General features: G+C 51.8%; 1 protein-coding gene across 3 annotated transcripts in view; it reads right to left on the bottom strand.

Moving 5' to 3' along the window:
* Nucleotides 1-3027, bottom strand: part of RUSF1 (RUS family member 1) — a 216880-nt gene extending 213853 nt beyond the window's left edge. The window contains exon 1 of one of the 3 annotated variants that reach the window (XM_078652830.1): nt 2919-3027. The gene's annotated coding sequence lies outside the window, so the exon portion shown is untranslated. The other 2 variants (XM_078652831.1, XM_078652829.1) reach the window with 2 other exon arrangements.
* Between the last annotated feature and the right edge of the window lie 8471 nt (nt 3028-11498).

Here is an 11498-nt window from a genome sequence, read left to right on the forward strand (position 1 = left end):
TTAGGGTGGAAGTATCACACCCCACCACGTTCCTTATATAATGGCTATGAGGTTAGCTCTCGTGCTTTTTCTGGAAAAGCTTGTCATTCACCATTGCTGGGCGCAGTAATAGCTTAAAGGCAGAGCAATTGGTGCAGCCGCTCTTAGCACTGAACTCGGTGGGGGCCCCTGTGTTCAAAGAAACTTTTTGGTTTAACAAACAGCACATGAACTGCCTTGTGCATCAAGTAGTTTTCAGGCAACAATAAAAATGTGAAGATACGCTGGTGAATTATTGTCCTACTGGTGGGAGTTCGGAATTGTGTCCAGTGGCAGTTTTGGCTCCTCGTAAAGTTTCACGGAGGGTTAATGTGCCTGCTGCAAAGAACGTGTACCATGCAGATCACACAACTGAGTGAGAGGACTAAGTAGCACTATACAAATTGAAATGTACGACAGAGAGAGGCTACGGATAGATGAGGTACACTGTTGGAGAGGGGTAGTGATGGAGAAAGAGGATGTGATGGAGAAAGAGGATATGCGGGAGGAGAGCACCAAAAAAAGACTGTCGAACAGGCGCCACCAGCCGGCCCTGACTGGGAGTGTTAGCCCCCCTTCCACACCCCAAAGTGCAAGTTTAGTTGCGCACCTGGAAGTCTCCCAGGATATTTGCAGTAGTTTGGAAGGCACCGTCGTGGTGTGCAAGCATCCGTCCAATCTACAATGCATGGGGTTAGAACAAAAGAATACGCGGGCAGGCAAGCTCGCAAGATACAGGTTTGGGCTAGGTGAATGTAGAAAACGTAGAACGGAATATAGGAAACAGAGCTATACAGAGTAAAACTCAGCGTCGCGGCATACTTCCTTCCCAACGGACCATCTTTCCTTATGAGACGCGTACCACATCCGTAATAATCATCTCAGTTACTTACACCCATGTGATCAACCGCAAAAATCTTCTCTCAATATAGCGTTTAATAGACCACTTCTGCCTTTTCTCTAAGCACTGTACACACAGACACCAGGTATTAGTTAGTATTTCCCTGATTTAGGGTGCCCAATTGCCCGACCTAATGAAGATGGATGAGACGGTCTTGCGCGATTCGAACTCAGCACCTGTAGATAACCGCAGATGTCAGCGAAGAACGGTTAAATGACTGAATTTCTTTGTCGACAAAACATGAATGGCTGAGTGTACCCTGCTTCTGGGATTTGAACCGGTAATCTAAGCTGTAGGCAGATAGCAACAGCAGGTGGTTAACTTGCCAGCTATGTTACAGACAAGTCAGACGCTCTCCCAGCGTGCCGTTTGAAAAGTATGGCAGGCGAAATTCAATTAAAGTGCTAATATTAATTAGAAGGTTGTCCTTTTATCTTCGACCCTTGGTTTGTGGTGAGCCGGATATGTAGGTAGGAAGGCAGGGAGGGAGTGGATACTGGATAGCATGATGATCGCAGGTGAGAGATGTCATGTCATAGCCTTTACCCTAAAGAGACTGAAAAGATAGCTAGCCACCTAGGACAAGCAGACAGCCTCCCCGAACGTACAACTAGCCCCCACCACACCATGAAGCACAAACAGGGAGAAAGTCGCCCTGTCCACGCAGCAGCATCTTAAAGGGATCTCGGTTTGTGATCGCTTATAGTCACTAAATTGCCTCGCTAAACCCATATGGTCACTATGATGGAATGAGACCATATAGGCCAAAAATGCAGATGGAGTTAATTAAGCCTTTATCCCAGTGAGGTGAATGCGGGATGAATAATTTAGCGTTGACGTGACACCACTAGAGAGAAATGTTATTCTTCTGTAGGGTGAGAATACATAAACAGGGGATTACACAAAATGCAGACCTCTGCCGTGAAGGGAGTGCTTTCAGGGGTCCCACCCTTAAGAGGGCCCTCATGCAGACCATGAACAATGAAAATCTGTGAGATCTACACGACTCAAGGACCTCTAATCACAGTCTCACATTCTAAAGGAAGCCTCGTTATTTTGTCACGTCATTGCATTAGCTAAATGCTGGCGAGTTGGCATGAACGAAATGCCATAAACATACCTGTGATGATGTCGTCACAGCCTGAGATCCTGGCCAGGCTGAGCCCTCAATAATCCCGGTTTCCAGCCGGAGCCACACTCTGCTCCTCGCACACCAGGCACATAGTGTAAGCTTTTTAGACCCGCCCTCGCCGAGCTAGGAACACCTGTCAGAGCGAGGGGAGGGGCGCCGGGGTTAGTGGCAGCTCCTGGTCTAGGAACACCTGGGAAGGGGAGTGTCCTGGTTGTGAGGGCACCTGAGCTGTCTGGGGAAACCGGGGTTGAGAATAGAGAGTATCTTGCCTTGCAGGAGGGGGAACGCATGCAAACTGACATGCTCTGTCCGAGAAATCAAATGCAGGCTGTAAATTACTGGACTGCGGGACAACGAGCAAACTGCAACTTCCGCCGTGGGAGATATTAAAGACCGAGTAAGATGTTACGCATTTGGTATCAGCCTACAATCACCTGCGGCAATACAAGCAGATTCCAACATTTCCAGTCTGAGGTAGATACTACAAATAAAGGCGCTCTCTGTAACAACAGAATTGACGATATTTAGAATAAAAGGGTGCTACCGGTCTGCCTGACTATAGCAAATCGTAGCGAAACATGGAATTAGGAGACTTTGGCACAGAGACACGGCAATGTGCTAAAGAGCCTCGATGATGTATACTGCTCCTAATACCCGTTTGCTGTTAAACGGCGTTTCATATTAAACGTTCTCCTTTTTAAGAGCTGTAAATAATAGGTGTACTTATTAGCTAGTTTAGGCATACAACATTTCTCGACTACGGACAGATGTAAGGCCAAGGTGGGACCCTGCTGGAACTTGCGAAGGTCCCCACTACAAGATATAAGCACAGCACAACAAAGCGACCCCCACCTACGTGGCACTCACCAGTTGCTCTTTGGAATGGCTGGCGCCGCGGCCCCGTGGGATAATGCACCGCCCATTACTCCGCTCTATGATTGGCTGCTGCTCCCTTACAACATTTTCATTGGCAGAGCCGTAGCGGCAAGCAACCATTGGCTTCTGTGTAGATTAACAGAAGAGCGGTACCGAGAACAACTGACATAGAAGAAGGACAATGGGTCACGGTGATAGGACTAAGGGCTATAGGAAGTGAAGACAGCCTATGGATTAGAAAAAACACTTCAAAATGTATGTTTAGTTATGAAAGTAAATCATATTCTGTAAAATCCCAGCGAAATAAATAGCAAACCAGAATAACAGCCCCACGTCTGAGTACAGAATGGAATGATTCGTGAATTAAGGCTAGTGTAGTGACAATGAATAATAACTACGAACTAAAGTACTGTGTTTGAAATAAGTGTTTATTACAATAAAGGAACTTGCGGGGAGGAACAGGTGACCGACATGAAAGAAGGGCGAAGCTGTCAGTGTCGGCTGAGACACTGACGTCATATTTATACACAGTGTGAACTGTCAGCTGCCCGAGCCCTGTGGCCAATGGCTAACGAGCGAGCTGAGAACAACTAGACCCACAACATCTCCCTTTCTAAAAGAAGAACTAATTCTATTACAGGACCGGAGGCTTCAGATTATGCTTCTCAATCTTTACTGCATAAAACACAGCAGCCAATGAAAATGTATATTTTCAGTAAACATTAACAACAAAACTTCATTACCCATGAACACCCATGAGTATAGGCACGCCCCCACAGTCCATAAGAACCCCTTGCGTGCTCCCATCATCCTCTTTCTTTGCTGCTCACAAGCCAGAGTTAAGTGCACCTTCCCTGTCCCCTCACTCTGCTTGTCGGTTTGGGGGTGCTTTGGGAGATTATTGTATTTGTGTATGTTTATTACGATGGTTTTGAGTTGATGCGGCTCAGTCCGCTCCCTGATGGAGGACATGGGTGTATATTCTGGCGTTTAGTGGTTCTTTCTGGTAAATTTGTATTACGCGCGAGGGGTCCTCTCACCTCGCTGTGCAATCGCTGTGGGGCCGTCTTGACACAGGGGCAGCTTCCGCTGGGGAGCGCACGCGTTTTAGCGCGATCACGACGGTCTTTGACCGGCGAGGGGCCGCCGCGTCTTCCAGATGGGCCCGTTACCGGCAGCCTGAGGGCGCGCAGGAGCTCCCTAATACGCCCTGCGTACAGGCCGGGTGGCTCACGGCCGACGGGCGCGCCCAAAAACGCTGACCATTTGGGCTTCTTTTTGGTAGATTTTGGTAGCGTTTTGGGCGGCGCGCCTCGGCACGTATCCAAGGCTGACAGGAACGCGCGTTTTGCGCGTTTTCACACACCGGCTTGCCTCTCGTCATACCGCCAGCTTCTGGTTGTAGAAAAACGAGGTCCTGAGTGAGCACACGCTCTGTGTATGTTGGACCTGGGTCACTGGCTGTTGGAAATGGGGGTTGCCCAAATCTCAAAGGGGGTAGCATGGCATCAAGCGGGCAGGCCAAACTTCGAGGACATGTGAAGCATTCACGCAGTACCCTCAGTCAACACACCGGGCACACCACAAAAGAGGCAGGACACCAATATGAGTTGGAAAATTAAGCAGTTTAGTATCTCCAACCTGCAAGGCAAAAATGCATTAACAGTGTCATCATAACATGGCGCCAACTGGCACCAGAGCCAAGTACTTCAGAGGGGGATTATTTACATGGGACCAAAAAGGGATTGAGTCCATAGTCCATAGCTGTAAGGAAAAAGGATGGTTAATCAAACATTAGACCTGGGGCCAATCTGGCGGGGCCAACTCAGGCTCTCATCCTTAGGGGGTTGGCTGAAAATGTAAGATACAACATTATGCATAAATACACCTCATGCATTAGAACGCCAATCCCCACCCCTGTAAAAGAAAACATCAGGGCATCATAGTACCTCATAAATAGGAGCACCTGTAATAAAAGGTACAATCACCTGCACGGTGGCACAAAAACATGCAATTAACCATTAGATAGGAAAGTGGCCTCACTATAAACGTATAACCAATAACCTAAGAGCCAGGCCTAACCTCAGGGACCATCTGGCAACAGGTAACTATGGCATTTCATCAGGCATGTCACCGGGCTAGGTGTATCAAACATCAGGCGGAACATACATCGCCTAGCATTAACATCATGTAGGGGCCCTCCTCGGGGCGTACTTATAGAAGTGGGAGGTCAGGCCTAAAACACTTCAATACTTTTCCCGGTTAGATTATAAGAATCAAGGGTACATTTAAGGTCTGTAGTTATTCAGGTCACAATACACTTCACTAATAAATTTACAGAAAGGAAAATGCAGCCTGACAGTACATTACGTTTTTAAAGACTCATTAGCAGGTACATTACCCCACACTTTCTTGAGTGACTGCTCAACTCCACAGACCTCTACTGGATGCAGATCTTCGCAGCATAGCCCTCCCGGTATGTGACTAAAAGGAGGACACAGTAGTATTAACACGGCTCCCCTCTAGTTAAGTTACAGACTACACCTCTCTAATGGAGGATCCACTCCCTCAGTTACCAATAGACTATTAGGGTCTTGTCGCAGGAACCCTGCTGTCCCCTTCACACCTTCCTCCTCTCTCCTCTGAGGTAAATATTAATGGTTTTGCTGTGGTTGTTTGAGTCACTAACCCACTTTCCCAATTCAGTTTTCCAGGTATCAAACAGTTAAACTCCTGGGGCTTAGCCCCGATGTCCCGGTTCTCAGGCAATTGACGCTGCCGCCTCCCGCTCCCTCTCTACCCGGCTTACTTGTGGGTTTGAAAGTGTCCCAGCGGTTGTGTTCTCCACGCTCGATGGAGCTTGGCAGCAGTCGGGCTGAAGGGGGAAGGCAGGGAAGGCTTTCCCGGCCCAGGGCTCCCTACCGCGACGTCCGCTGTGGCGCTTCTGCCTCTTCTGAGGGAATCGACGACTGGCTCTCCAACGCGGCGCTCCTCGGCTGACGCGATGACTTTCCCTCGGATGGCACTTCTCCGCCGGGCATGCGCGGAAGCGCTCGCTCTTCTCCCGCCTCTGCATTCGCTCACAGGAAGGACGCTACTCTTTGCGGCGACGCTGCTCCCCTGGGCCTGCCCGACCCTAGGCCCCTCCTGCTTTCAATAGCGGACACACCGAGGACATGCGCGGAAGCGCTCCCTGCTCCGAGTGACGCGGCTGGTGCCCCCGGGGTCCCGCAATCAGCTAACACAGCGCCGCTGCTTCTCCTCAGACACTTCCCACTCCGGCCTCTCAGGAGGGATGAGCACACACGGCGCCCTCGCGCTTCAGGTCGCTATGGTGCCACAGACACCCGCCTTCACCACAGCTGCTCCACAACACCGGTAAGCGCAGCGCTGAGTATGGGAAGTCAGGGATACCCTCAGTTAAGGGTGTCCTGAGAGGATTCACGGGGGCTCCAATATAGAAGGGTCTTCTTCCTCAAGTAGCTTAATGTTCTTATCAGCAATTGTTGGATTGAGAGGGATCGGTCAAAGGTTGAAGGGGGAACAACCCTCTGAAGAAACTGTCAGCCTCAGAGACAAACTAGCTGCTCTCAGTGTGTCCACCTCCTCTCACCACTGCCTCACTCCTCTACTCTGGGGTCAGCACTTCCAAAGGGGGCCACAGCTTCCTGGGGGCACCAACCTCCCCAAACAGTGTCTGACAGGCGCACCTCACGGAGGGGGGCGAATAGTTCCACAGCCAGCCCCAGGGGCACACTCCTCACCTCCTGGGGGGTTCAAGCCCACAGCATTCCTCCTCATGTGGGCACCTCTTTCCTTCAGCGCTGGCGTAGTTCAAGGTCCCACAGCGTCAGTGTCCTGGGTAGGGGCCCTCCCTTGTCAGGGGCCCATGGGGACAGCAGCGGGGGGGGTTTATAGGGGTGCAGGGCCCAGCTCACAGGCCCATGTGGCGGTAGCACCTCACAACAGGTCCCCTTCCTTCCTTGTCCCAGCGCTGACTGACTCTCTGGTGACACTTCTCCCTATTTATACCCTCCTCCCAGGCAGTGCCAGGACCTTCTAGAATGTTGGCACATCTAGCCTAAACTGGTTCTAGGGGAGGGGGTGAGCACCCTGGGTGCCAGGCTTTCCCTCCAAAAGCTAGGGGTAGCTGGGTAATATTATCTAGACTGCTAACCTATGTCAGTCCAGTGGCAAAACCCATGGCCATGGCATCCATTTTAAAAGCAATACATTTCAGTCAGGTGCAGTTTTAAAATGGGGGTGCAGTTTTAAAATGGGGGATTTTACAAGTGCTCACATTATGTCAGGTAATTACATTTTCACAAGGTGTCTCACACCACTCATGGCCTATACAGGTTTAATCCCATGGGGGAGACAATCCAGATAAGGGGGTCAAAAGCGAAATTTTTTGGGGGGAAAAGGCCAAGTCCAACACGACTCCCCCCCAGCCAAAAGCCAGGGTAGACATATCAATGCCTTGATGGGCTTCCCTGCTTGGGGCGGAAAAAGGTGGACGCAGGCCTGCAACTACAGGAACACCTGCAGTCTCTCCTCCACTCTGGAACCCAATGGTTCTCTTTCGCATCCCTCCTTTCACCAACATAACCACCCCACTGGTGTTCCCTAGTGGGATGTTTCTCCTTCCTAGAGTGGGAGGCTCTAGCCTCAGGCTTGTAATTCCCTTGGACCACTCTCTTCTCTCCAAACTGCCACTGGTCCACCCATCTGGGGTCTACACCCTCAGACTGACCAGCCCTTAGGGGCGAGGCTCTCCTCCCCCTACTTCTCCTCCTAGGGTTCCTCCATCTCCTACGCTGGGGGACACCCTCACACAACTCTCTCCCCAACCTGGAGCCGAAACCCACAGGCTGAACCGGTGACAGGGACGAGTCCTCCCTCTCCCTGCACCCCCTCCCAGAGTTCCGCACCCTCCTAACTGGAGTAGTACCCCTGAGAGTCAACTTTGGGGGGACCCTGATTACAGAGGTCCCTCCCACCAGGGCAGGCAAACCCTGTCCCTGGCCACCCAACCCAGGATCTGCGCCCTGTGGCTGAGCTGGTGACAGAGAAGAGACCTTCCTCCCTCTGCACCCCCTCCCAGAGTTCCGCACCCTCCTAACTGGAGTAGTACCCCTGGGAGTCACTTCCGGGGGGACTCTGGTTACAGAGGTCCCTCCCACCAGGGCAGGCAAACCCTGTCCCTGGCCACCCAACCCAGGATCTGCGCCCTGTGGCTGAGCTGGTGACAGAGAAGAGACCTTCCTCCCTCTGCACCCCCTCCCAGAGTTCCGCACCCTCCTAACTGGAGTAGTACCCCTGGGAGTCACTTCCGGGGGGACTCTGGTTACAGAGGTCCCTCCCACCAGGGCAGGCAAACCCTGTCCCTGGCCACCCAACCCAGGATCTGCGCCCTGTGGCTGGTCAAACCCCCGAACCCCTGGAGCTCTGATTAATGATGCTCCGGGTCCTCCTGACATGAGGGGATCCCTTTCTCTGGATGACACATCGGGACAGCCTAGACTCCCAGCCTGGGGTTCTCTAAAAGAACTCTCCAGGCCCTGTGACTGCAGTTGGGGCATCTCGGGACACCTCCCCGTCTCACTCCCTTCAGGATCACTTCCCTCAGCCTTCCCAGACGCTCTGGCACTTACCCAGAGGTCTGCCTCCCGTGCAAGTTCCCTGGGGTCTGAGAACCCGCACCGCAACAGATGGTGACGCAGTCTTGGGACACAACTCCTCAGCATGTGCTCCCGGATAACGGCATGGCACAGCCCTTCCCAATCCTCCACTGCTCTCCTCACCACCCAATCCTCCAGTACAGTCCAACACTCCTCCTCAAACTCTCCCCAGGACTGATGGAACAGCTTTCCCCTGCCCCTAAACACTAACCCGTCCTCCTCTTCCGGGGAATCAGGCACAGTCTCTTGGGCTTCGGGAGTGGGACTCCTTGCACTGGACCTACACTCGCTGCCACCACTGGATCCCACCCTCTTCGGTGAATCCAGACTCCTAAAACCACTCTCAGGGGACAACCTACCCACCTGAGCTGATCTCTCCCTGGCGAAGGCCCTCTCCGCCTCCGCCATCCTCTCCAGCGCTAGGACTTTTTCAGTCTCTAGTCGCTGCTCTTCTACCCTCAGCTGCGCTAAGCCCTCGGCATGCCTGAGCTTTGCCAGCGCCAGCTGATACTCCCTTTCCTCTCTCCTATCTACCCACTCTTCTGGGGACAGGGAAAGGGATGGGGCAGTGCCCCCGGGACTGGACCCAGTGCGAGACTCCCTATCTTCGGTGTCCTCCACAGCTACTGGCGTCTCTGCCCTGCTAGACTCTTCCTCCTCCTCATCGGAGCAACTACCTCCCAGGGTTCTGGATGGGGAGCCCTCCCTCTGGTCTCTAACCCACTGACCCTTCAAAACTTCGGGGGGGTAGTCAGACAAGTCCCCATTAATCTCTAAGGGCTCTCCCCTCTTGAGGGCCTCATAGAGAAACAAATTCCTCCTAATGTTCCCTACTGGGGGTATCCCTCTCTCCAGGAGGAAGTCTATCACCTCCTGTTCGGTGTACTCCATCAGTTCCACTTCCTGGTAAATCAACCCCATCGTGGCGAGATACACCCGGGACACACCCACAGTGGAAAAAGGGGACAATTCAGAATACTCTTCAGGAGGAAGCAATCAAAAACAATATTCAAACAATAATCCCCACCACAAGGCTCTACTTGTGGTGTAACCTGTGGCCGCTGTGGTACTGCGCAAACACAAGTCCTATCCCACCGCTCTGCCACCAAATGTTGGAAATGGGGGTTGCCCAAATCTCAAAGGGGGTAGCATGGCATCAAGCGGGCAGGCCAAACTTCGAGGACATGTGAAGCATTCACGCAGTACCCTCAGTCAACACACCGGGCACACCACAAAAGAGGCAGGACACCAATATGAGTTGGAAAATTAAGCAGTTTAGTATCTCCAACCTGCAAGGCAAAAATGCATTAACAGTGTCATCATAACATGGCGCCAACTGGCACCAGAGCCAAGTACTTCAGAGGGGGATTATTTACATGGGACCAAAAAGGGATTGAGTCCATAGTCCATAGCTGTAAGGAAAAAGGATGGTTAATCAAACATTAGACCTGGGGCCAATCTGGCGGGGCCAACTCAGGCTCTCATCCTTAGGGGGTTGGCTGAAAATGTAAGATACAACATTATGCATAAATACACCTCATGCATTAGAACGCCAATCCCCACCCCTGTAAAAGAAAACATCAGGGCATCATAGTACCTCATAAATAGGAGCACCTGTAATAAAAGGTACAATCACCTGCACGGTGGCACAAAAACATGCAATTAACCATTAGATAGGAAAGTGGCCTCACTATAAACGTATAACCAATAACCTAAGAGCCAGGCCTAACCTCAGGGACCATCTGGCAACAGGTAACTATGGCATTTCATCAGGCATGTCACCGGGCTAGGTGTATCAAACATCAGGCGGAACATACATCGCCTAGCATTAACATCATGTAGGGGCCCTCCTCGGGGCGTACTTATAGAAGTGGGAGGTCAGGCCTAAAACACTTCAATACTTTTCCCGGTTAGATTATAAGAATCAAGGGTACATTTAAGGTCTGTAGTTATTCAGGTCACAATACACTTCACTAATAAATTTACAGAAAGGAAAATGCAGCCTGACAGTACATTACGTTTTTAAAGACTCATTAGCAGGTACATTACCCCACACTTTCTTGAGTGACTGCTCAACTCCACAGACCTCTACTGGATGCAGATCTTCGCAGCATAGCCCTCCCGGTATGTGACTAAAAGGAGGACACAGTAGTATTAACACGGCTCCCCTCTAGTTAAGTTACAGACTACACCTCTCTAATGGAGGATCCACTCCCTCAGTTACCAATAGACTATTAGGGTCTTGTCGCAGGAACCCTGCTGTCCCCTTCACACCTTCCTCCTCTCTCCTCTGAGGTAAATATTAATGGTTTTGCTGTGGTTGTTTGAGTCACTAACCCACTTTCCCAATTCAGTTTTCCAGGTATCAAACAGTTAAACTCCTGGGGCTTAGCCCCGATGTCCCGGTTCTCAGGCAATTGACGCTGCCGCCTCCCGCTCCCTCTCTACCCGGCTTACTTGTGGGTTTGAAAGTGTCCCAGCGGTTGTGTTCTCCACGCTCGATGGAGCTTGGCAGCAGTCGGGCTGAAGGGGGAAGGCAGGGAAGGCTTTCCCGGCCCAGGGCTCCCTACCGCGACGTCCGCTGTGGCGCTTCTGCCTCTTCTGAGGGAATCGACGACTGGCTCTCCAACGCGGCGCTCCTCGGCTGACGCGATGACTTTCCCTCGGATGGCACTTCTCCGCCGGGCATGCGCGGAAGCGCTCGCTCTTCTCCCGCCTCTGCACTCGCTCACAGGAAGGACGCTACTCTTTGCGGCGACGCTGCTCCCCTGGGCCTGCCCGACCCTAGGCCCCTCCTGCTTTCAATAGCGGACACACCGAGGACATGCGCGGAAGCGCTCCCTGCTCCGAGTGACGCGGCTGGTGCCCCCGGGGTCCCGCAATCAGCTAA

This window comes from Lissotriton helveticus, chromosome 7, assembly GCF_964261635.1.
Source record: "Lissotriton helveticus chromosome 7, aLisHel1.1, whole genome shotgun sequence".
Lineage (NCBI taxonomy): Eukaryota > Metazoa > Chordata > Amphibia > Caudata > Salamandridae > Lissotriton > Lissotriton helveticus.